The sequence below is a fragment of the Sceloporus undulatus genome, chromosome 1 (assembly GCF_019175285.1).
Source record: "Sceloporus undulatus isolate JIND9_A2432 ecotype Alabama chromosome 1, SceUnd_v1.1, whole genome shotgun sequence".
Lineage (NCBI taxonomy): Eukaryota > Metazoa > Chordata > Lepidosauria > Squamata > Phrynosomatidae > Sceloporus > Sceloporus undulatus.
In genome coordinates, this window is record NC_056522.1 from 325,899,316 (window position 1) to 325,926,815 (window position 27,500).

The window sequence follows — 27,500 nt, forward strand, 5'->3', positions numbered from 1 at the left end:
AATCACGGGTGGCAAGTGCAATTAGCTATCACACCCATATGCTTTACAAATGATTTAACCACATTTCAGGAATGGTAAGGTTTTGTGTGATAAGTGCCATAACTTTTAACCATTGTTCATGATGAACAGACAGAGACTTAATTGGTGCGTTAGTTAACATGTAGGGCCAAATGTTTTTTTCTGTGCCAATTTCCAAAACTTTCTCTCAAGCTTGTTTAATCTCCATAAGAATTCCAAATGAGTTGTCAAGTAATAAAGACTATAACTTGGAATTAAGAAATTTTTAAAGAAATTCTCCAAGATTCAATATAAGTTCTTCAAAGTGTTGCATAAGTTCTTGCACTTTTGTACTGGTGATATGGATAACGGTAAAATAAAATTTCTGGCAAATGGATAACCAGGGCCAACTGAGAAGAGTTAATTGCTCCTTAAATGGATACATGTTTCATGGTTCATACAATCATACATATCCCTTAATCTGTATAATTTTTTTCTCCTCCCAACCTTTGAATGATTTACATTTGTTCACATCACAGACTAATGGATGGCATAAATAAGTAACAACAACTGGTGCTCTGTCACTTTCTCTTCTAGTTCTGCCCTATAGAATATTATTCTTGCATAGTTACCTGGCCTTGTTGATCTCCTGACTTACTTTGCCTAGGGAGTGTTTTAATCTAAGAAATGTCTGTGTTTTGAATCTTTATGATGAAAAAGACTGAATGCAAGTGGATCAGAACTTTACAGATGGTTTTATAGGCCTTTACAGGCAGTTGAGGCTGGGCTCTTAAGGCTCTGTGGTGCTGGATTTGAAGGTTTTAATGGTCCTGTCTGTATATAGTTTTATTGTTATTGTATTAATATTTTAGGATTTTTTACTGTTTTAATATGTACTATTTTAAAAGACCTTTATCTTTTAAATTGTATTTTATTCTTTTAATGAGTGATGTGTTTTATTACTATACTAGTTTAATTCTACTTTAATGCCCACTTTTGTATGTTTTCAATTTTATTGTTGTTGTTTTTTAATGTGAAAGCCACTTAGTGGCTGGTTGGAAAAAAAGAGGGATATAAATAAATATAAAGGTAAAAGATAAAGGTAGTCCCTTGATATGAATGTCTAGTTGTAACTGACTGTAGGGGCTGTGCTCGTTTCCATTACTAATCCAAAGAACCAGAACTGTCCAAAGATTACTCTGGTGGTCATGTGGCCAGCATGACTACATGACTACACCGAACGCTGTTACCTTCCCACCAAAGTGGTACCTATTTATCTACTTGCATTTGCATGCTTTCAAACTGTTCGGTTGGCAGAAGCTGGGACTAGTGACAGGAGCTCACCCCATCAAGCAACACTAAATATATGCAGCACTAAATATATACAGCAATAATATAAGATGATCCATATGCAGGGGACCCATTCCTGAAACACACACCCCGTGTAAAGCAAATAGCGTATATGCTCGAACCCAATTGAAAACAATTGGGCTCATGCACACGTGCCATGGGCACGTGCACCATTGTCTCTACCATTCACACAGCTTTCAGCATAGTCTGAAAGCCACGTTTAGTGCACCCACATATGACGTGTATTGGGAATGCTGAAATTCTGCCAAATATTGAAATGTGTGTAAATACTCTATATGAAAAAGTAAATTCAGGACGGTAAAAATCCAGCCCAGTGTTATGATCAATGGCCTCAAACAGACAGCCCAAAAGGGCCACCATTGGGCCATTCTGGGGCGGGGCAGGCACATGATGCATGGCCCTCTGATCACTCAGAGGCTGCACCGAAGCCACACTGGGACCACCAAACACAACCCCAAGCTGGCCATGAAAGGAGCAGCTTCTTACCATTCCTTTTTGTGGCCCATTCAGGACCACAGCAGCGACAAAGTTGTATCATATGTATGGATTTGGTCAGACAGAAGAAGAATCACTGTAACTGGCTCAATACCAGACTAGATACATTAACAATACTGATATGTGAGACTGTCTCTTTTGTGTATCTTGCTAAATCAATTTGGTTTTAGAATCTGATTACATCTGTGTCTAACTTTTTCTCTCAGATACCTTCCAATTGTGGTCTTATAGTAATTTATGTGGGAATAAGTTCTACTTAATTCTTACTTATGAATATGCATGTATAGGATTATGGTAAAGATAGGAAGGGACTCATGTGGCCCCTCATATGTGATTGAATTGAAACTTTCAGAATTCTTCACTATTAGCTATTCTGGCTAGGACTCATGGGACTTCTATACAACATCTGGAGGGCTACATGATTCCCATCTCAGAAGTAAGGTATAGTCACATAGTCACATTTTCTTACAGGAGGGTCAATTTTTAATCACTGTATAAAAATCTACCAGATTAATAAAAGTACATTGACACTCACCTCAGACATAAAGAGTTTAGTTACCCTAAATGGACCCCAAACTTCAGATCCCAGAATCCCAGATTATTGTCTGAGGCTTCTGGGAGCCAGAGCCGGCTCATCCATATAGGTGAACTAGGTAGCCGCCTAGGGCAGCAAAATTTAGGGATGGAGCAGTGGATTTTTTTGTATATTTTTGCATAATTAAACAATATTAAATTGAAAACTCATTACAGCAAGCGGCATAAAAGCAAGCTACTATATGATAGTTTCTTTGTACAATGGCCAAAACATAAATTGGAACTTAAGTTTTATGTCATGTTTAGCTTTAACAAATGAAACAGCAGAAATCAAGGGGTGAAAATAATTATCAGGGGAGACAGGGGGTGCCAAAATATTTCTTGCCTAGGGTGGCCAAATACCTAGAGCCGGCCCTGCTGGGAGCTGAAATCCAAAACTTCTTAAAGGGCCCAGTTTGGGGACCATTGCCATACATAATGGATTATGCATTCTTGATATTCCTCTTCTAGTGCTTAGCTTGTTAAAACAATGTGGCTTTGCTTATTTTTACTACCAATTGTAATACCTTTGATGTGACTGAGGCCCTGTACAGACCTGAAAAAAGCCCCGGCCTGTGGCGGGCCGAGGGTTAAGCGTCCGCACGCTCAAAGGCCTACCTGTACTGGCAGGGTGTCATTGTGGCACGCACTGGTCTACATGGTGCATGCCATGATGACATATCTCCAGCGTAGCACCCAAATGGCATAGTGTGGACAGCGTGTCATCATGGCATGCCACCATACTTATGACCACCCTTCCAGGGAGCAAAAAGAAGCTGCTTTTCACGGCTTCTTTTTGCTCCCTCCAGAGGCCGCGGCATGCGGTTGTCACAGCCTCTATCCGAGGCAAAAAGAGGCGGCATCCTGCTGCCCGTATGTATAGCCCCTGAGACTTTACATACTGAATGATCTGTCTGGTAGAAATTATTTACTTTATTGGATTCCTGGATAGTATATACGCAGCCCTCTGAAAGACCAGTTTTTTCTCTTCATATTTTTTTTAGGCAGATCTGATAATTATGTTTGTTCTAGAGTCAGCATTTCAGCGAATATAAATTGGTGGTATAGAGCAACTGGGCAACTGGCAAGGATTCAAAAGTACATTGGAGAAAAGACAGCTTATTGTTGAGGGGCAGCCTAGTGTTTTACAGCATAGGTTTTTAGATTATTATTCATGACAAATCTGCAGAGCTGCTGAGTTCAAGTGTGGCCTTTGAAGTGTTTGAAATAATAACAGTTTTATTTCTCCTGACACAAGCATTGAAGCTGTTTGTTACCACCTCAGAACTGTTACCCAGCAGTGTAAAAATACCAACAAAGCAAGCTGGATGCAAGTCTATTACAAACAGAACACGAATAAACTTCAGGGAAACCCTTATTATATTGGAACAGGAGAAAAGTATATGAGCTCTTAGGAAAGGGTAGACCACTTTTAGCATACCTTTCAACATTTGACAGATGTAAATAGAGACATGTGAATCCAAGAGAGAGTCCAGACCTCAAGTGGGAGGATTTGATGAGTGGGAGGGGAATTTCAATAGACACACCATGCTGTAAATGTACCAGAAGAAACTTATCTACCTGTTTGGTATGGATACTTCAGAGAATGTGCAGGCTAGCCCCATCCCCTCGATGGTAGTATGCATTGGCTTACTATGATGTATCCATCACCAGTCTGAATGGAAGTGATGGAAATTAACAGCAGATTTTTGGGGGGGTACTGGTAGTTTATTTGGATTTGGGGAGGGAGGTAAATCTCATTTAACAAGGTTTGGGAGATAATTAATGTTTTTCAAAGGTATTTGATTTTTTTTTTAATTTACAACTTTTCACAAGGAGAATTCTTAAGGCTCTGTAGAATGCTTCTGAAATTTTGTGTGTGTGTTGAGAGAGAGAGAGAGAGAGAGAGACTATAAATCCATTTGGCAGCACTGGCTCCCAGTGGCCCAGCAATCAGTCCCATTACAAATAACTGTCTCTGATCTATTGAGACAGCTACACTTATTCTTTTGCCCCTCTAGTTTCTCAGCTGGTTTTAAAATGTCCTGCTTTATCTCTCCTCTTCCTCCTGATTTCCCCAACATCAGTTGCTGCAAGATGCATGTGTTTCTTCAAGTCACCTGTCAGTTTATGGTGAACACATGAATTTCAGTTGTCTTAGGCAAGTTTTATCATTTTCTTCCTCTGAAATATAGCCTAGAGCACTGTATTCATTGGTGGTCTCCCAACCAAGTACTAACCAGGGTTGACTCTGCTTAGCTTCCAAGATCAGAGGATCTGGTGCCTTTAGGATATTTATAAATAATAAATAAATAAAACTTTTATTTCTACCCTGCTTTTTGTGAAAACAATCAAAGTGGCTTACAATGTTAAAAGAATACACCATATATACAAAATATCCCCCTCCCCTTAGAAAAGAATTAAACACTTTAAGCTTAAAATTACATGAACACTTAAGACAATAACAGTGGGCAGAGTCATCAGATATAGTCTATCCTGAGAAGGCCTGCTGGAAGAGATTTAGGCACTTTTACTGCAAGGTGAGTTACACTCAATTATCGTAATTTAGCAGGAAGTAGCTGGCATTCTAAAGATTAGTCTTAACCTTCCCAATAGAGTCAGAATGAGAATGAGAATAAAAGTGATGCCAAGACCTTGGAACAGAAAGTATGTGCTGCATGATCACAAACTAATTTTTTTTGGGGGGAAGGGGAATAAATACACATTTTTAAAAATATTGAAAATGTTATGAGGCAACCCCATTTAAACTAGCACCTTCAGAATTCTGCTCAAGGTTCTGTCTCACAGACACACATGTTTCCTGCCTTGAATAGATTTTAGATCCACTCTTGTCCACTAATTTTCTTAAAATAGGGTCAATATTCTAGAGAAGCACTCCCCATTTGAAAAATATTATTTCACTTCCCTTAGTTCTGACTGGTTTTTATTTTAGGAAGCATAAACTTTATAGTTTTTTGTGGGGGTTTTTTGGGCTATATGGCCATGTTCTAGGAGAGTTTATTCCTAATGTTTCACCAGTAACTTCTATCTCAAATCTCTTCTCTGAAGATGCCAGCCACAGATGCTGGCGAAACATCAGGAAGAAACTCTTCTAGAACATGGCCACATAGCCTGAAAAACCCACAAAAACTATGGATACCGGCCATGAAAGCCTTCGACTTCACATCTATCTCAACATTCTCTGAAGATGCCAGCCACAGCTGCTGGTGAAACATCAAGAATAAACTCTCCTAGAACATGGCTACATAGCCCCAAAAAATCCCACAAAAAACTATGGATGCTGGCCATGAAAGCCTTCGACTTCACATAAACTTTATGTTTAAGGCTTAGTTTTGTTTTCTTCCCACCACCTTTTGATTTACTTAGGAAAGAAACTGTAATTTAGGAGAGATTTTATGAGCTATTGAAAGAGAGATACTGGCAATTAGAATCTTTTTCTGCATAGTGAAGTTCTCTTTACATTAACAATGCAACCATAGACATATAACTTCTAATGAATTCACTGGTACTAGTTCCTAGTGAAATGTGTACAGAATTGTACCTGGAATTGGACAATATCAAAAGCTACTGGAAAACATGGTTTCCTTTGGGACAATAATTTTTTATCTTTCTTAACTATTTTCTTTCTATTTACCTCCCAGAGCTAAGTGTCCTTTTTCTTTATTCACTTCCATCCCTCCACTTATCCTAACAACATCTCAGTGAAATAAATTAGACTGTGAAACTAATATTGGCTCATGGTGACCACATGAGTTTCACATTATGAGGAAGCTGTGATTTGAACTGATCTATAATGTGTTTTGCACAAAGTTGTGTGTGTACAAACACAGAATTCATGTAATAAGATCCATGATAATTTAGTCATTTTGAGCACAATATGAGGCATTGTGATTTTACATTAAAGTACAGTCAGCCCTTCTTATACACGCATTTTTTATACACGGATACAAGCATTCATGGTTTGAAAATGTTCAAAAAAATATAAATTTCAAATATCAAACCTTGATTTTCCATTTTTTATAAGGGACACCATTTTGCTATGTCATTATGATACGGAACAGACTGCCTGAAAAGGGTGGCCTGCCAGCAGCCCAATTTCCTCCAGAGGGAAGCCGCAGCCTTCAAACCACACAGCTTCCCTCCGGAGGAAAAGGAACCTGGAAAAACCGGGTTCTTTTTGCACTGGAGGGCTGACGTAATGAATGCACCACTGGCGCACTTGTTATGTAAGTGCCACACTATGATGTACAGATGCTATGTGGTGCTTATGTAACAATGGTGGCGCCCATGTACACAGGACAATGCCATTGTTACAGTGCCACACCATGCTAGGGTTAAGGACTGTGCAGTTGCCGTGCGGTCCCTAACCCTAAAATTGGCACCAGCATGGTGTGTTTGTGCGGTCTTTACCATGCCAATATTTAATGGGACTTGAGCATCCATGGATTTTGTTATCCACAGGGGATCTTGGAACCAAACCCCAGTGTATAACAAGGATCCACTGTATTATGGTTTGAGCATTGGACTATGACTCTGGAGACCAAGATTCAAATCCTGACTCAGCCATGTAAATCTGATGTATGACCTTGGCAGGTCACATTCTCTCAGCCTCAGAGGATGCCAATGACAAATCCTTTCTGAAGAAACTTGCCAAGAAAATCCCATGGTGGGTTTGCCTCAGGGGCACTATAAGTTTGAAGGCAGACAACAGCAACAGCAAATTGTATAATATTGTATTTATTGCAACAGGATCTTGTAGCACTATGAACGTTCATGCTATCAACTTTTTTCTCTCAGTTAATTTCAAACATGCTACAAGATCCCTTTGTATACTGATCAAAACTAACATGGCTGTGTCTTTCAATTGTATTTATTGTTGTCCATGTTTAAAAATTTCAAGGTTTCTCTGTTTAAAATAATACATTTGTTATGTTCTTCCTCATAAATAACTTTTACCCTCTTGTTGCTTGGCCACACACATTTGTCTACACTCTAATGCTACTAATACACCTGTCCTGGTTTTCACCTGTCAGATGTGGAAGGGAATTTTATTTATTTATTTATTTATTTATTTATTTATTTATTTATATATTCTGCCTTTTCCTTGCAGAATCAAGGCGGATTACAAAGCCATCATCCTATTTAATCTGTAGCTTTCTCCATTTACCAGCTCTCCCTCCCTCATGCCTGTGCACAAGGAACTATGGGGCTGGTAGTTCCTGAGAGAACACATAACATAAGGCACCACAGATCTGTCTCTAAAACAACAAGCTGTAGTTTAACTGCACAAGCACAGTCTCTGTTCCAGGGAAGACCTGGGCCAGAAATTCACTGTTTGGAATGCTGCTTGATCTGCTCTGTTTCTGATTGGATCTAGACAATCTCAACAAGACAAGAAAAATGCACTGGCTGTCTGAGAAGAAATTATGACTAATTTTTTTCTAGTAGCTGAATGAGATTTTATTTTGTAAAAAAATAAATAAAAAAATCACAAAAATCCACTTGGCAAAAGTTGGAATTTGACACTTTTCAATTCTAGGGATTCACCTGGGATAGAAAATTTTAAAAACATCTAAATAAAAACAACAACCACCTCCAAGTCCATTTCATTTGGCTTTTATCCTTCCGAGGTCGCTGAAATGAGTACCCAGACTGTTGGGGGCAAATTAGCTTACTTGCTAATTAGCTTACTTGCTGTTCACCGCTATGATCTTTGGAATAGTGGTATATAAATAAAACAAATTATTATTATTATTATTATTATTATTATTATTATTATTATTATTATTATAGTTCATGCTGAGAAACATGAGAAATAAAACAGCCAGTGGTGAATATTATTTCTGAAAGGGGGAGTAGTACAGAAATTTGGGCTGAAGCTATAAGAAAACTATGGGCCAAACAGACAGACCAAAATGAAGCTGCTTCAGGTAACTTTGGAGGCATGCTATTTAAATGACACATGCAGAAGATCTGGAAAGTCCTCCACTTTCCATGTGACAGAGGATGTAAAGGATGATGCAAAGGAAAATAATGCCAAAGAACTTAGAAAATTCCATCAGACATAACTGTTTGTGCTCATCCTAAAGGTTGGATGGATAAGAGAGTAGAGGGGATCCATGCTTCTTTTTGGTGCTGCCAGGATGGACTGCACTCTTGCTTTTTTTTTCAGAGAAAGGGGGTGACTCCTTTTTAATATATATAAGAGTTAAGGTACAGTACTTACATTGACCTGTGGATAAGTTGACCAAGTTTTTTGGGGTCAATTTTTTGACTAAAATTCTTAGACTTATACATGGGTATATACAGTATATGGAATAGATATTGGACAACAACTTTGTATAGTATGATATTAGGATTTGTAAGCCTTTCTTGTGTTTGTTATCTTGGTTGAAAATCTGTTATTAAAATCTGACCACCACTTGTTAATAACAATCAGCAGTTGTGTAGAATATTATGGAATATTGTGGAAGAGACAAATATCCCAATATAGACAGCTATAGTGTCTCCTTTCTATATACAAAAGGCAAAACAGATGTGTAAAGCAGTGACTGATCCAGAGTTTTACATATATTTAAATGTAAACACACATAATTGAAATGAAAAATATCATTAGCTCCTCATTGCTGTCTCTTAATATACTACAAAACTGGCATGATGCTAAAATGTTATTCAGAGCTTAGGAAGAGTACTATATAAGACATAGACAAAGTATAATAACAAATAGTAACATGAATGTAAGATGTGCATGCTCTGGCTGATCTGTGTTTTAACAATTGGCTAGGTAACCTCAGTGATAGGCAGTGGGCAATGGCAAGCATGTGCTTATTTAAATATTCAAATCAGAACTCTGCTGGTAGAATTGGCAGCTTTGTTACTAGCACTGGCATTTTGTGCAGGCCAGCTGCCAGATGAAGCTTTGAAAAGAGCTTTTTCCCTCTCTCCCTTCTCTTTCTCTCTCTCAGTGTTTTTTTTAAGCCATTTTGCAGATGTTTGTATTACTGATAAGTGAATGGGTATGTTTGCATTTGAGAGGCCATGTAAACTTGTTGGTTTTTTTGCAATTTCAGTCAAACTGTGGGCTGATCTATCCAGCTGCAGTTGATAGTCCAAAATCTTTGCCAGCCTGCTCAAAGCATTACCTAATCAGATTTAAAGACTCCTATTCCCATCAGCCATTGTAGTTTTATTTAACCATACTGTGTACACACTCTAGCTAGTACTGGAGTGATCAAGACTGTATGTCTTTCAGACACCTTCCATATAGAGCCAAGAGCTGAGTGGTAAGCCATGCACTTTGCATGCAAACAACCCAGTGTTCAATACTTGATTATCTCCAGTTAAATCTTTAAGATCCTCCCTTGCTGAGACCAGGGAAACTGCTGCCAGTCAGGGAAGACAGTACTCATCTGGATGGAGCAGACTTGACATAATATTACTTTAGCTGTGTTCCCAGACTGTTTGTGAGGATCTGGGAAAAGAAATAATAGTTCACTGGCAAACCATATATTCTCCAGATATATAGACTTGGCTAAGTTCTTCTCAACTTCAAGTAGAAAATCTCAGGTAATTGGGAAAATTCTTTGAGATATTAAATGGTTGTTTTCTTTTACACTTCATAACAGTGAAATGATGAGCATAATGTCAGAGTCAACATAAAGCAGCTTCTTATACTTCTTTATATCATTGGCTGAAAAACTCTGCCGCCAAGGACTTGAACAGTTTAGTTGAGAGTTGTTTATTTTATTTACAAGACTTACAGTTTTGCCAGTTATGTAAAGACCAACTATACCATTCATTTTTTTTTTTTTACTTTCTCTTTTTGTGATGCTCAGACACTGACACAAATTTAGGGTTTTTTTTTTTTTAAAAAAAAATACAGTACAGTACTTCTAAAACATAATTCTAAATTAGTTCTGTTCAACTACATTTTCCCTTTTCCTTTTTCCATTTCTTTATATTGTACTAGATCTGATGTGCCAAAAAACATGCACTTACTTGTGGTTATCAAATGATAAATTACAAAGTTTCATCAAACAAATTAAGAGATTTTATAAGAACTAGCTGTTACATTTCATCCTAAACCAAAAGATCTGTGGCTTCAACTCTTTAGGATATGAATCTCTGGCCTGTATAACTTTGGTTTCATTTAACAAAAGATATATATTTACCTTTCCTTTGTAAATGTAGTCATAAATACAGTAGAAGAATGTAAAGTGTTAAAATTCTACTTAATGTAGTAGAAAGCTATATGGAAATTTGCATGACATTGCAACATATTTGCAATATGCATGCATTGTGAATCAAAACTCTGGGTGCTGCAAGTTGTTCCAACAATTGTTATCAAAGGCAGCCTTACATATAGTGCATTGTAATAATCCAGACAGGATGTGACCAGGGCATAGATAACTGACTAGACTGTCTTTGTTGAAAACAGGCAGCTAGTGGCTCAGCAACCAAAGCTGGTTAAAGGTACTATGTTGTAATACTGTTAATTGTTTTATTATCCTTTCTGTTGTAATCTGCCTTGATTCCTCCGGGAAAAGACAGAATATAAATTATTATTATTGTTATTGTTATTATTATTACTCTGCGTTACAGAGACCACCTTTTACAATTTGCTTGGACATTTAAAATATGAAATTTATTTGTTCTTTACTATTTTTCTCTTTCTGTTGTATTCATAAGAAGAGTTTGTTTGTGTACCCCTGAGGCAGGGTAGTGTAGTGATGGGCACAGTACTCCCTCTCCATCATAAGTGACTACATCTTCCTGCTGCTGGAACAAATTATTTGATGTGCTGCTGGAAAAATTAATGGAGTCTTTTTTAAAGACAAGTTATGGTCTCTTTGCACACCTTGTTTTAGCAAAGTTCAGGGTTCTATGTTTTATTTGTTTTTTGCTACTACCACACAACCAAAATTCAATGGTCACAAGATATGGATAGCAGCAAAAAAATGGGCAAGAGATTCTGTGAGGTGCACAAATCACATGTTCTCCACTCCTGCTGTAGCCTAAATTGAGATTTGCACTTACTGCAACCATAAAATAGATTCCCCATTTCATATTTTTGTGCAGTGTGGTCTTGGATTATCAAGATCATAAGTGGTAGCTAAAACTGAAGGCAATATGCTCCCTCTAGATTCAGATGCAGTGTGTATTTTAAATACTAGCTGCTAAAAGCGATATGGCACTATAGAATTATTATGTTTATTATGTAGCAGTGGGAGGTTTCTGTTGCACTCTTGTCCTGCTTGTAGAATTCAGAGACATACTGTAGCTATGTTAGTCTGGAATATCAGTATACAAAGGGATCTTGTAATATCATCACTATTATTGTTGCTGTTGTGTACCTTCAAGTTGTTTCCAACTCATGCTGACCCTAAGGCCATATTGTATCATGAGGTTTTCTTGGCAAGTTTCTTCAGAGGACCATTGCCATGACCATCCTTTGAGGCTGAGAGAGTGTGACTTGTCCAAGGTCACCCAGTGGATTTCCCTGGCTGAGCAGGGATTCAAGCACTGGTCTACAGTATTGTAGATTTCAACCCTGATCTCCAGAGTTCTAATCCAATGCTCAAACCACTGTGTATTATTAATTATCCATATTCCCTCCTATTGTCAGTGGTATCGCTAGGGTTGGTGTCACCCGTTGCTGTAACTGATGGTATCACCACCACCCCCATTGACCTCCTCCTATAACATACCATACAGAATCCTTAGTAACATTTTTTGTATTAATATTACTCATAAATCATAATTCCCATATACCACTGAATGTCATGGTAATAGTGGTGACAACTAGCACAATTAAAATTATATTTTTAAATTACAATATCACATGCATAGTCTAAATGTATTTATATATGCATAGTTCCATGTGCTTAAAGTGAAAATTTGGTAAAATGTGATGCTTTTAAAGAAAATTTCAAAAAAGGGGGGCCTCTCTTTTTCTCCTCCCACTGGACCTCACCCCACTCACCCCATCTCTTCAGCATTTTAATGGGACACAGGTGAATACCACAAAAGGCAGATGTTTGAGGAGCAGTGGTGTCACCCCCTCTTAGAGTGACACCTGGTACACCCCACACACCCCTAGTGATGCCACTGCCTATTGTACATTCATTTTTTTCCTGCAGTGTGCTTCATTATTATTTTCCTTGTGCACAGAGATATCTCTTCTTTACAGTTGTGTGTAGAATTAACCAAATTCTTGTTTTGTATAGACTTTTCTGAAATACATAAAATTATTTTTTTTAATTTGTTTCCCTTATGCTTTTTTTTTTTACATTTGAATTTTTTTGGGGTGTGTGTGTGTGAATTGTTCTTTTTGAGCTTACAATGTTGTAGGGTTTTTTTGTATATGACCATCATATTCTTCTTACTTAGCATCAGTTTTTAGATCTCTTTTCTTTCTTACTTGTGTATTCCCAGCCAGTCAGGAATTACATAACGAACATAATAGTGCTATAGTGCCACATTGCTTCTTAATTAGGATAAGACATATTATCACTGCAAATGATCTTGTTGCATTTCTCTTATCAGGAACAGTTATAGTTTTTGACTACTAACTGTGGCAAAATGTCGATGGGATCACATTTGGGTGCATATTCAAATGTACATCCCATAGAAAGTGTTGCAGTACAAATGAAGGATAAATGTAGTTATATACACATTCAGATTCATCTGGCTATTGTGCTACACCTGTTTTACTGTGTGCAATTGAGGGCAGAGCATGGTAATCTTGCTGCTTCACTAATTGGGAATTTCTTCCTCTGACCCATAACATTAATCTCTTTAGAAAAGAAGTATGAAACTGCCAAGAGGGAGAAGTTTTTTTTTTTTTTTTTTTTTGGAGGACAGGAAATTATTGACAGATCATCTCTCCCCCTCTCCCCCCATTTTGGATCAGAATTAGTCTAAATGCCGATGCAAGCTGGCAAAACACTGCTAAGACAGACGTTCTGGTTTGTGATTCTGTAGAAAACATATGCTTATTTATTTTAAAATTAAATGTATAGCCTCCAAACAGAGCTTTACCCTTAAGGCAGCTTACAAAAAGTGGAAATATATAGTAGAAAAACACTATAAGAGCAATAATGAACAACACATGAAACAGCTAATTAAGATAAAAGCATAATGAATGACAATATTATTATAGAATCTGCCTAGGGTCAGAAAGACCTGCCTAAACAAGAAGGGTGGGTTGGTGTTGTTATTGTAGTTTTCAAATCAGATTCTTCTGTATAACCAAAGAATAAACTTGGCTATTCTCTTCAGAAAGCAGATTCTTCCACAAAAGATAACACTAACAATAAGTCTGCATACTTTGTAGTCATATAGTCAATCTTGTAGGGAGGGATCATGAAGTCTACCTCTGACTTTCCAATAGCTATTGGATAATCTAACCACAATAATTCATGCACTGGTACTTATAGAATCATAGAATTCTCTGGTTAGATTATTGCTATTGGATCTGTATGGGGCTGCGCTTGATGATGACTCAGAAGATGCAGGAGATGAAAAGCACAGCTGCTGTATTACTGACTAGCACATCATACAGAAACTGTATATATTGGCTAACTGCCAATACGCTTCTGGTCTGAATTCAGGGTGCTAGTGATGATGTTCAAAGCCGAAACAGCTTGGGATCTCGATACTTGGGAGAGGGCCTGTCTGCTATGGAAAGCCAGCTATGGAATATCCTCCCCTTAAAGGCCTAATTAGCACCCACACCAGTTCCATAATTACATCAAGTAAAACCTTTGCTCTCTCTTTAACCTTTCATGCCTAATGGATTTCATCCAAATAACACAAGAGCATGATTTTAAAGTGTTTTAACCAATTTTTAAATAGTCTTGTTTTTACTTATTAAATTGCTGCGAAAGCAGTTGAAGCATAAGATTCATAAACTTGGGTCCAAACCGCACTGCAGAAATAATTCAGTTTGAGACCACTTTAACTGCCCTGGCTCAGTGCTAGCGAATTGTACTTAATTGCGGCACTAGAGCTCCCTGACAGAAAAGGCTAAATGTCACTTAAAACTACAGTTCTCAGAATTCCCTAGCACTGAGCCAGAGCAGTTAAAGCAGCCTCAAACTAGATTCTTTCTGCAGTGTATTTCGGACCCCAGTCTACTTCCTTAAATGCATGGAGGAAGAGTCTTGTCAAATACACCAAGATTATGAAAGCTTGTACTATAACTTCTTTCACACAAAACATCTGGGATAGCTGTGTTGGCCTTATAGAAAATCCAATAACATCAGAAATCCACGAAACAGTGATACCTTTATTGGACCAACTGTATGCATGTTTCATACCATCTGAACTGTGACTAAAAACACCAAAATGTAGACCTATGACTAACATCTTCAGTTTTTTTCTCATTTATGGTATTTAACACCTTGTCTGATGAAGAAGCCAGTGGAGCTATGAAAGCTTGCAACTTGTATATTGTGCATTTTTGTTATAGGGATAGATATAAATACTTGTTAAAAAATAAATATTTTAACTGCCTCTCTGGACTAATGTAAGATATGAACACAAAAGCAAATGAACATTTGCCTTCATAGCTTCTAGATTATGACACTGTGACTTACAACAGAGGGCCCGAACAGACAGGCCAAAATAAAGCTGCTTCGAGTCACTTTGGAGGTATGCTGTTTAACTGCTGCATGCATCCTAAGAGGGCAGAAGCCTCCCCAAAGCCATGCTCTAGTCCTAAGGACCGGAGCACAGCTTCTGGCCTCTTAAGATGTGTGTGTCATTTAAACAGCATACCTCCAAAGTGACCCAAAGCAGCTTTATTTTGGCCTGTCTGTTCAGGCCCTTAAGCACGTTACAGAGCGCCGAAAAGTGGCGCTCTGCCTGCGCCGTCATTAGCTGCGCCGAGAAACCCCAGTGGCCAAACCGCGAGGCTTCCCGGCACAGCTAAAAAGAAGTGCCGAAATGGTGCTTCTCTATGCGTCATATCCGCCGCGCAACATGCGGACGCAGCGCATCTGCTACGTAAAGACGGCGGCCCCTGTGTGGAACGGACACCGCCATTTTGTACGGACTCAGTCTGTACTAGGGTTAGGGGCGTCCGAAAGTGACACCCCTTTCTAACCCTAGTACGGACTGAGTCCGTACTATTATGCCCGTCTGTAACGGGCCATAGTTTCTATATTATGGTACTGTGGTTCAATAGACCACAGAAAAACAAGTGGAAGTTATGAAGACACACACTAATTTGCTGGTACGTTAAAATACCATTATCTACTTAATATGATGGCTCCAAATATTATTGGGGCAATGATTCTGCTCTGCTCTAAACTTTAATTAACTTTAAATTAACATAAACAGAATGTTGGAGCCTATCACCAAATTAACTTCATCACTGTGGATAGCTCCTTTAAACTTTACACTTAACTGTGGAATGGATTCATCATCCCACTGACATTGGACTCACTACCTCTCACTGCCTTTATCCCATCTTTCAGCCTATATGTTTACCAATATGAATACCAAGATGATATACAAAATAAACATTTTAAAACAATTTTAAACAATAACAAAACTAAATAAATAGAAAAGTTGAGTGTGAGCCCAGGAATCATTTACTCATTGAAAACATCAATTGCTGGGCAGAACAGAGAAGTCTTAACTGCTCCCCAAAAGCAAGCAATGAAGTGGCCGATCTATATCTGCTTCAGAGGAAGTTTCAGAATTGCGTGTTGCCACAAAGAAGGTCTTGCAAATTGAATACTTATTTCCAAAGTCTGTGGAAATACTAGTGTATAGAGAGGGAACATCTTCTTTTGCTATGAGAAATGGGCTGCAAAGAAATGTCTCTGTCTCCACTTGAGCTGCATCAGCAGTACAGTAAATGCTGGAAGTTCAACCCAAAACAATACAAAGAGGATTTAGTGTTTCTCTTGCATGAACAGTGATCCAGTATTCCCTCTGGCTCTCTATTCCTGGATGTCTATCCAAGTTCTGATTATACTGCTGCTTCACACTGCAGTATCTGACACCTCCCAAGTAATTAACAAAGTCGTAACAATAACATCTCTTTTTTTCCCAGCAGGTAGGAGCAAATGCTTGATTAGAGTTAAGATTTGTCTGTACTCGTGTTTGTGTATAAAGGGAAGCAGGAAAGAAATACTTGGGCTGTAAGACATAAAGCATCTTATTTTACTTTTATTTGCAAATACTATGAACTAAACAGGCATTCTTTCCCTGTCTTGAAGTTCTTTTTGAGCTGCTCCCTGCCCTATTTCATTGTTTGAGAGAATTAGCTGAAGCATAATTATATGACTGTACAATTAATAGGGTTTCTACAATATAAATTACAGCTAGCTGATTAAGAATAACTTTGGGACATGAAGAGAAGACATGACTCATTTGACTGGCCTGCCAAACAAAAGCAGAAAAATGTTTTTATGGAGGAAGTTATGATAACCTGTTTTATGTACAAGAGACACAGCTGCTTTTTTTTTTACTTTTTATCACCAGTGTTCACAGTAAAGTATGCTACATATTCAATTCTACAGGTAACAAATGATCATCAGTCTGTTCCCTCCTGCTTTTGCCTGTATTTCATCAGCTTTGTAAAGAATTGCATTAATATTTATAAAGATGTGGCGGGGGGGGGGGGGGAGGTAGGTTGGAAATAGCAATCCAAAATGTTTTCAGTTCATAATCTGCCTAAAAATCAATACTTGTATCAGTTTGCTTCGATTATAAGCTCTCTCTGTAACCAGATAAACCTATCCCTTCTGAAGTTTTAAATACATACACATTTGGGGAAATATTAGACAAATATACACAAGCAAAGCAACCTGCACCTTAAACCAGACTTAAATGGAGTAACCATGCATGCATGAATTCACTTTTGGAATTAATACTTGTTTTATGAACAAATTGTTCAGCTTAAATATAAACATTTTTCCAACTAGGTAAAAAACATACTATGATGAATGATTACCTGATGCCTACTATAGAATAAGAAAGTCTTGCTTTGTGTTTGCAAATCTGTTAAATCTGGTACCATTTACATTTCTCATAATGCATCTGACATAGCATTGCCATGGGGAGTTGTCAAAAAATTAAAATGGTGTCTTGGCTCAGCTGCCTGGCTTTCTCCAAGCTGATAACTGCCTGCCCCTCACAATCATTCCCACTGTTGTCTGCTGTGATTATAACCATGCTTCTCAGTATCACTTGGGAAAAGATAAACAGGATCTTTTTTACTTTGTTCCGTAAACTCTATGAGACCTACTGAGCTGTTTGGGAGAGATCAAATTGGTTACAAGAGATGACATTGGGGCAGGCAGCGAACTATGGCCCAATACACACCACCAGGAAGTGGTGTCCTGGCGGTGATAGTAGGGCTTGGAACGCACACCAACTGCATGGTTCTGAGCCCTACAATGTACAGGCAGTTCCATTATTGCACAGCACCACCCACACGGGGGGCATCTTTTAGCAGAAGTGTCATCATAAAGGCTGCGTCACACCCCTTATGACTCCGCAAAAAGCTCTAGGTGGCTTCTTTTTGCTCTGCATCTGTGTGCACAGTCTGGTTGCCATGGCAATGCTGCGCAGTACAAAAGGCCGGCGTTTCCCTGCCGGTCTGTACTGCACCTATGCTTCTAGTTCCTAACACTTGCAAACCCGGGGCAGAGGATTGTTTTTGTCTCCTCCTACTAGAGTGAATTGCTGACATTCATTTGAAAAGAAAAGACAAAAACTGAATAGGATCCCTTTCAGGCAAGACAAACCCATTTTCCCCAAATCTCCCTCTCAAACTACTGTCAGAAGCAATTATAGATTTTTCTCAATTTCTGTGCTTTATGTTCTCCTGTAAAAGTGAATGTTCTATTTGCTTCTGTGGCAGACAGTTACAGACTGGTTGGAGATGCCAGGCTGTCTTTTGTAAGGAGACCCCATCCCCATGGCTGCACCACAACTGTGAGGAGATTAGACTTTCTCAACTTCTTGAGACTTTTCTTGGTGGTTTTCTCCCTTCACCCCACCCCAAAACATTGGTACCACTCAGATCATGCTGATAGTAATGGGAGGGATGCAAGGTAAGGTGACACCCCATTTCACACCAGTTCTCTAGTTTTCCTTGTCCATAGCAACAATCTTCAGACTTAATTCTTGGCAGTGATGAGAGTGAGGAACTGACCCTGCATTTTCAGATGCACTAGTAGAGACAAAATGGAGAAAGGACAAAGGCAGAAAGACATTATGTGTGGCCAAACAGAGAGAGAGAGGAAACAATTGATAATAGAAGAAAGGCTTCAAGCAGTAAAGTAAAGAGAAGAAGCAAAAGAAAAGGGAGAGAACAGAACCAGCACCATGAATGCAACAGATCAAAGACTAGTGTACAAGGATAAAGAAAAAGACTACAATAATCAATACAGAGAAATAGAAGACAACAACAAAGGAACAGTGAGAGACCTCTTCCTCAATATCCATGAACACAAAGGGAAATTCAAACCAAGGAGAAAGAACATACTACACCATCAAGATGAAATCAAAAGTTCATGGAAGCAATATACAGAAGAGCTATATGAAAAATGAAAAACACATGGAATAAAGAAGCATAGGAAGATGAACCACAAATTTTAGAACGTTAGGTGGAAGCAGCACTCAGAGCAATTGGAAACAATAAATCACCAGGAACAGGCTACAATCCACACAAACATAATCAACTCCAGTGTTAACGAAAATATATTAACAAATATGGAAAACAAAGTAGTGGCCAACAGATTGGAAATGATCGATCTACATCCCCATCAAAAGAAGAAGAAGAAGAAGAAGATACAAAAAACTGCAGCAACTATAGGAACATAGCATTAATTTCCCAAGCAAGCAATTATGCTCAAAATTCTACAGCATAGACTCCAATAATATATGGATAGATAAATCCCAGAGGTGCAAGTGGGGTTTAGAAAAGCAAGAGGCACTAGGCACTACATTGCAAACATACCATGGTTAATAGAGTGTACCAAAGAATTCCAGAAGAAAATCAGTGTGTGCTTTATAGATTATAGGAAAGCCTTTGTAGATTATGAAAAGTTATGGAATTCTCTCAAAGAAAGGGGAGTGCTGTTAAATTTGATAGTACTGATGATAAATTTGTACTTACGACACGAAGCTGCTGCAAGAACAAAATATGGAGAAACAGAATAGTTCCCAACTGGCAATGCGATCAGGCAAAGCTGCATTCTATCACCCTATTTGTTCAATTTGTATGCAGAAAATACCATGAAGAGCAGTTTTGGAATTGGTAGAAAGAGGAGTGGAGATTGGAGAAAAGAACATCAGCAAGCTAAGATATGCAGACAACACCATACTACTAGTATCATAGACTTGGAACCATTACTAAGGAAAGTTAAAGAATAAAGTGTGAAGGCTGAACATGAAGAAGAAAAAATGACCATGAAAGATTTACATTAATTCAACCTAGACAATGAGGAAATCAAAATAGTGAAATATTTCCCATACCTTGAATCAAACACTGATCTGAAAAAGACTGCAATCAAGAAACCAGAAGATTAGGAATGGGAATGGCAGCTATGAAAGAACTGGACAGGATCCTAAAGTGTAAAAGATGTACAACTGACTATTGAAGTTAGAATTGTCCAAGCCATTGTATTCCCCATTACCACGTGCAGATGTGAGAGCTGGGCAGTAAAGAAAGTGGAAAGGAAGAAAATCAACTCATTTGAGGTGTGGTGCTGGAGAGGAGTGCTGAGGATAACATGGATAGACAGAAAGACAAACAGTTGGGCCCTAGGACCAAGTAAGCCTGAACTGTCTCTGGAAGCAAAGATGATGTACCTGAGACTGTAGTACTTAGGCCACATCATGATAAAGCATGGCTCGTTAGAAAAGACAATACTGGGAAAGGTAAAGGGCAGTAGAAAGAGAGAGAGACCACATGCCGGATGGCTAGACTTAGTCAGGGAGGTCACATACCTGAACATGCAGGCACTGAGCAGAGAGGTTGAGAATAATCAAATTCAGCTCATGGTCTGGGAGATGTCTGATTCACATTGTCACCGTGACAATGTGAATTTGACTCAAAGGCAGCTAACAACAGTAGAAGTGGAAAATGTGATGTTCTGTATGGCTTGGTCATATTCTTCTGCAACCAAGATAGTGTGAATGTGGCATGGATGTACACACATGTTTATGCCTCTAAAATATATATTTTTAACAAAGAAGAAAAGAAAAGGAATACAGCTTTAACCTGAATAGATAATTCTGCCCATATGAAAACACTGACTATACCATATTTACTCTAAATATAGTAATGCCACTTCTCTGCTGTTGCTTTAGTGACCTGAGAAGCATACAAGGCCATTCTTTCACTTCTATCTGTGTCCATACTGATGAAGTAATCCATCATAATTGGTTGCCACCATTTTACACTATCTGTTCATATAAGAATATTTCATCACTGTATGGGGGACTGGATGAGTACAGCCTGGCACCCAGCAAACTACAATTTTAGTTAGACAATATGAAAAGTGACAATAAATTATGTTTTGTGGTCTCCTCCCAGTTTCAAAGTGCAAACACACTAGAGTTTATTTTTAAACTGAGTCAGTTAGACATTTAGTAATATAGATCAAAGAAGAAATGAAAGCCTCCCATGTTTATTATTTCAATATGATGTCTGTTCTAATAAAGTGTAATAAGGCATGTGATAGACTAACTAGGAGGAATTTTCTAGCTCTGTAGTTTAGTCTTAAATATATACATACATTTGTATATTAATCTAAAACATATTGCTGTGGTCTGAACTGTTCAAAATGCTGATTGTTTTCAAATCCTTTATTTAATTTTTGAAATATGATGGCAGCCTGCCAAAACACTTTTAGATAAACAGTCCACTTTCTGTTTAAAAAGCCATAACATCACTGATTTTAAAAAGAGGGAGAAAACACAAATACAGAATGCCATTTTTAAGATTCTTGCCATTTTGTTCCTGACTCTTAATTGAGAATAATAAAGGCCATTTGTGCAAGATGAATTTCTCTAATTAGTTCATCTTTTGTTGTACATTGATCTGGCTGCAGTAGGTATCCTACTGAAATCAAAGTGGGTAAGTTGACACAATTTGATGTAAACAGTTGTTTTTTACTGATATCCTAGTCTCAGGATTCCATCTGTATTGTGTACCATGTTTCAAATACATATACCAGCCCAACATAGCATTTATTGTCAACTCCCTTTCTATTTTATGTTTGACATACTGGTTTTTCTCTGGATGAGTAGGATCCTGAGTAGAATTAATCATGAAAGAAACATTATGAGCATAGTTTGCCTTCCTTGTACATTTAAGATAAAGACCCATTTTGCTCCCCAATGCCATTATTACTTGGAAAAAAAAGTATCCCCTCTAATGTTATGCATATTTAAAGAACTGGACTACAGTAGTTCAATTTTATTTTCCATGGTTGGCAAGTAATATAATTTTACCATAGTCTTAGATTAATATTAAGATAATAAGCTTTTTGTACATTGTTTCTTCAGCCATCTCATTTATAGATGCCTCCTTCGAGTATCTGTAGAAGATATTTCCTTAGAAAAGAGCATTCTCTCTATAAGTGAAAAAGGAAAAAAGCTTGTAGAAAATGTAGACTCTTTTCCATCTTTTCCTCTAGCCTGGAATATCAGTCAATTAGAATTTGTACTCAAGCCTTTTCAGTTTGAAACCACTCCTGTGTCTGTGATGAGCAATCCTTCTTGTTTGTGCAGTCATTCATTATCTCCATTACCAAGAGGAGAATAGAGGACAATTACATTGTTTGGACGAATCAGAGTGTTAGGAGGAGTATTTATCATGGTGGCAGAGTGCAGCACCTGACAGCAAAGGATTGATGGCCAGGAATTTGTGTGAGTGGCCAAAGCAGCCTCATATGATGCAAATTACTGGCTGTGGATTCCAATTTATCCTGTTCATTTTTCTTGCCTTTGCTGAAGACTATTAGTGGTTTTTGAAGCAGTGAAAGGGTCATTACTAACGTGGGCTCAAAGCAGGAGGGGGAAGGAGGGGAAAAGCCTTCTGTAATTACACAGCCTTGGGGAGGGGGGGGGGAGAGACTTGAGGATCTAGCCAAAAAAGTGTCAACACTTAGCAATCAGAAAAATTTATTTTAATTTCATCCTTAACCCACATTAAGTCAACATTATCATTTTTCTTTGTTAATATTTTCAGAATATTAAAAGCCTTATTTCTGTATTCATTCACATCTATTTAACCCTTTTTACTGGAAAGCAATGTTGCTTAACTTGCCATCAGTCTATTCTTGATATTCCAACAGTGACACCATTTAAAAATGTGGTTACAAAATAGATTTTTAAAAAGCAATTCTAGGCTGTTTTTAATGAGTCAATTGGCACCCAACCAGGGTTTATATGGGTATTAGAGTATATTTACTTGATTAAAAGATCAGTACTGTTGAAAGAAACAATTCAATTTTTTTTTCTTGTTGTGTTTCAGAAATGACACTAACATAGACAAGTTTAGACTGTCTATATTTTCAGCGAAGTACATATTAATATACAGTATTTAAAATAAAACTGTATTGAATCCAATATCTATTTTAACTCCATTTCAGCCTTTCATTAAAAACTTGTATAAAAAAAGGCTTTACTGCTGATTTTCATTAGGTACAAAGCAAATGTACAGCTACAAATGGGACAAGAGAAGTAAGTGTAGGAAAAATTGATTACTAAGTGTATTTATGCAGACACTTTAAACAAGTTATTTGTCTTTTTACTCATGTAATATAGTAAGAAATATTACTATTCCAGCCTTACATGTACTTATTAATAAGTAAGTTATAGTCACACATAAGTCCAATTATTAGCCAGTTTCCATTAGGATCAGACTTAGGGCTCCTTCTCTATAGCTATGTGTGAAGAATTCGCTCTGTGTAGAGTAGAATAAACTGAGATATGGAACAGGATTTTCTCAGTTGTGGTGCCCTTTGAAATCAGCTGCCTGGGGAAACTTCCCTGTGTACAAACCTGAAAAGATTCAGGAGAAATGTGCAGGATTTTAGCAATCTGACCCTAAAGTACATATTAGGTTTGTTCATTTTTTAATTGTGCTTTATCGATTATCATATTTTTTATCTATTTATATGACTAGAATTTTAGGAATAAAAAGATGTAGTACATGTAATAAATAGACATACCATTTTAAACCCATAAAATTCAGTAAAAACCCATTGTTTCCTATGTGCACAGATCTGCATATGTTGGAAAAGTATCTGAGGAATATCTTTTTCATCCCCTTTGACTTTTCACAACATGTTCCTCCCCTTTGACCCATTAATGTACCCCGCTGGATAGATCAATGAATGTGGTACTATCCATAGCTAATGACTATGTAGTTAAACTCTTATTAGTAATAATATTGGGTGTTGTTGATGTTGTTGTTGGCTGCTGCTGCTTCTTATTATTAATGTTAAATAATAATAATAATAAAATTTTTATTTTTATACCACCCTTCTATAAACCAAGGCGGTGTACAGCATTCATAAAATACATGGCATAACATATACACAATACCATATAAATAAAACACAGTCCATTAAAACATTCCAGCCAGCTGCTACTGCTTACGTAGAGGGGGGGGGGGGGGGGGGTTAGTCGGGGCTTGCATCAGGGAATGCTTGCTTAAATAAAAAGGTCTTCAGCCCCTTTCTAAATTGGGCCAGGGAGGTGGCCGAGCAGAGCTCAATGGGCAGAGAATTCCAGAAGGTAGGGGCCAAGATGGTAAAAGTCCTGTTAGAAGTAGAGGTTAGTCTGGCCCCTGGAACCCTCAATAGCTGCTGCCCAGATGTTCTGTGAGTGCGGGGCGGATTGTATGGGGAGAGGCGGTCCTCGAGATATCCTGGATGTGTTTCATATACCCTTGTTTGTCACTTAAATAGAATTTAACCACATAGTCATTAGTTCTGTCCCTTTTCTTGTTAGTTTGCTTGAAGTGGGTTCTGGAGTGTTCTCATAGCTAACCAGGGACTAAAGGGGAAGCAGTTGTCTCATAGATGGTGCTTTGTAATAATTAAGAATATACTGAGTAGCAGAGTTGGCTATCATGATTCCTAAGAAGAAGGTGTGCTCATAATGTATCAAGATAATATGTAACCAACATTTTCTTCTAGACCAGTAGTAATATTCACTCCAGTCTTTGAGGTCATTGGCCCAAACATTCATTTGAGGATCCATTTCTTATTTTTTTTTTCTTATGTTTTAAGGGAAATAGTTATGCTTTTCTGACCCAGGGTTGATTCAGATAAACAAGAGAGGAGAATATTGTGTTTGTTGTTTCCTACATGTTCAACTGAGTCACAGTTTTAGGGGGAAAGATAGGTATAAGTAAAGATAATAAAGATAATGATGATGATGATGATGATGATGATGATGATGATGATACATATAATGCCAATTAACACACACAATAGCAGATGTTGATAAACAAATAAGTTTCCACACACCCTTCCCTTTGACCTTTCTCCAATATGGGGATGGGATTTTTATCACACCTTCTCATACTTGTAGCATTTCTCACAGGTCCCAGACTTGGGACACATGTTCCCACAACCATTTCCATGAACTATCACTGACCAAACAGCAATGCCATAACTGAAACACTTTCAGTGCTAGGGAAAATGCCCTCGGTTGAATCACCCTCATTTCTATTCAGATTAGCATTACTCAACACCTTCTTTGCTTCAGTCTTCTCAGAAAAGGCAAAGGGTACTCAACCTGAGGTTAATGGAGCAGAGGACAGTTTAGGAGAATTTCAGCATAGAATAAGTAAAGAGATAGTACAAGAATACCTTGTTAATCAAAATGAATTTAAGTCTCCAGGGACAGATGAACTACACCCAAGGGTATTAAAAGAGCTGGCAAATGTAATATCGGAGCCATTGGCAATAATCTTTGAGAACTCCTGGAGAACAGGAGAAGTCCCAGCAGACTGGAGGAGGGCAAACGTTGTCCCCATCTTCAAAAAGGGAAAAAAAGAGGATCCCAACAATTATTGTCCAGTTAGTCTGACATCAATACCAGGAAAGATTCTAGAGCAGATCATTAAACAGAGAGTCTGTGAACATATAGAAGGCAATTCCATAATCACAAAAAGTCAACATGGATTTCAGAGAAACAAGTCATGCCAGACAAATCTGATCTCTTTCTTTGATAAAATTACCAGCTTGGTAGATGAAGGGAATGCTGTGGATATAGTATATCTTGATTTCAGTAAGGCTTTTGACAAGGTTTCCCATGACATTCTTGCAAACAAGCTTGTAAAATGTGGGCTAGACAAGGTAACTGTTACATGGATTTGGAATTGTTTGACTGGCCAAACCCAAAGAATGCTCAACAATGGCTCCTTTTCATCCTGGAGAAAAGTGACCAGTGGGGTCCCACAGGGCTCTGTCCTGGGACCAGTGTTATTCAACATCTTTATCAATGACTTGGATGACAGAATTAGGGGCATACTTATCAAATTTGCAGATGACACCAAATTAGGAGGAATAGCTAATACCTCAGAGGACAGTATCAAAATTCAAAATGACCTGAATAGACTAGAAAGCTGGGCCAAAGCTAACAAAATGAAATTCAACACGGAGAAATGTAAGGTACTGCACTTAGGGCAGAAAAATGAAATGCACAGATATAGAATGGGGGACACTTGGTTGAACGAGACTACATGTGAAAGGGATCTAGGAGTCCAAGTAGACCACAAGTTGCACATGAGTCAACAGTGTGATGCGGCAGTTAAAAAGGCCAATGCAATTTTAGGCTGCATCAATAAAAGTATAGTGTCTAGATCAAGAAAAGTAATAGTGCCACTGTACTCTGCTTTGGTCAGGCCCCACCTGGAATATTGTGTCCAGTTCTGGGCACCACAATTCAAAAAGGACATTGATAAACTGGAGCATGTCCAAAGGAGGGCGACTAAAATGGTGAAGGGTCTGGAAACCATGTCCTATGAGGAATGGCTTAGGGAGCTGGGGATGTTTAGCCTGGAGAGAGAAGGTTAAGAGGTGATATGATAGCTCTATTTAAATATTTGAAGGGATGTCATATTGAGGAGGGAGCAAGCTTGTTTTCTGCTGCTCCAGAGAACAGGACCTGGAACACTGGATGCAAGCTGCAGGAAAAGAGATTCCACCTGAACATTAGGAAGAACTTCCTGACAGTAAGGTCTGTTTGACAGTGGAACACACTCCCTCAGAGTGTAGTGGAGTCTCCTTCTTTGGAGGTCTTTAAACAGAGGCTGGATGGCCATCTGTCGGGTATGCTTTGATTGAGATTTCCTGCATGGCAGGGGGTTAGACTGTATGGCCCTTGTGGTCTCTTCCAACTCTACAATTCTATGATTCTAGGAGAAGTATTGTGTGGCCTTCCAAATGTTGTTAAACTGCAAGCTCCAGCAGCCATAATGAATGCTGGGATGTGCAGTCCAAAAATATCTAGAGAGCTACAGGTGTCAAGGAATATGGAAATTATATAATTTTCTTGGATTTGGTATCAAAGGACAATTTCTGCTGTAGCATTTGCTTTTCCAGAGAAAGCAATTTGGGTGGCTGAGATTGTTACCCTGGTAGGATAGGTGGCTTCTTGGTATGTCAGAGGATTTTGAAGGACATGCAGTGACACATCAGAAGGTGCTTAGATATTGGTAGCTATCAGCTGAGAAAAGATGATCAGATTCAAGAAGGGGTACTAAGGATTAGGGACAGTGCCATGAAATGAATATTACCAAGCAAGTTCTATTAGGCCGGGTGGTTTACTGGAGTTGTATAAGAAGAAATATTTTTCGAATCTAGCTACAGGTTTTACTACAAGCCTGTGTTCCCCATCAAAACTGCTTCAGTTTGTGGCACAAAATTATGTGTTGTCTTTGAGGATCTCTTGAGTAGAGAATTATTCCTGTAACCCATTTAAATTTGACATTCATGGATAGGATCTTTCTGATAATCTCACTTTATGTCAGGGAGGCGAATTGTGTGACCTCT

At 38.1% G+C, this 27,500-nt stretch overlaps 1 protein-coding gene across 11 annotated transcripts in view; it reads left to right on the top strand.

Moving 5' to 3' along the window:
• Positions 1-27,500, top strand: part of MEIS2 (Meis homeobox 2) — a 256,506-nt gene that overhangs the window by 150,320 nt on the left and 78,686 nt on the right. The gene's annotated exons all lie outside the window — the stretch shown is intronic.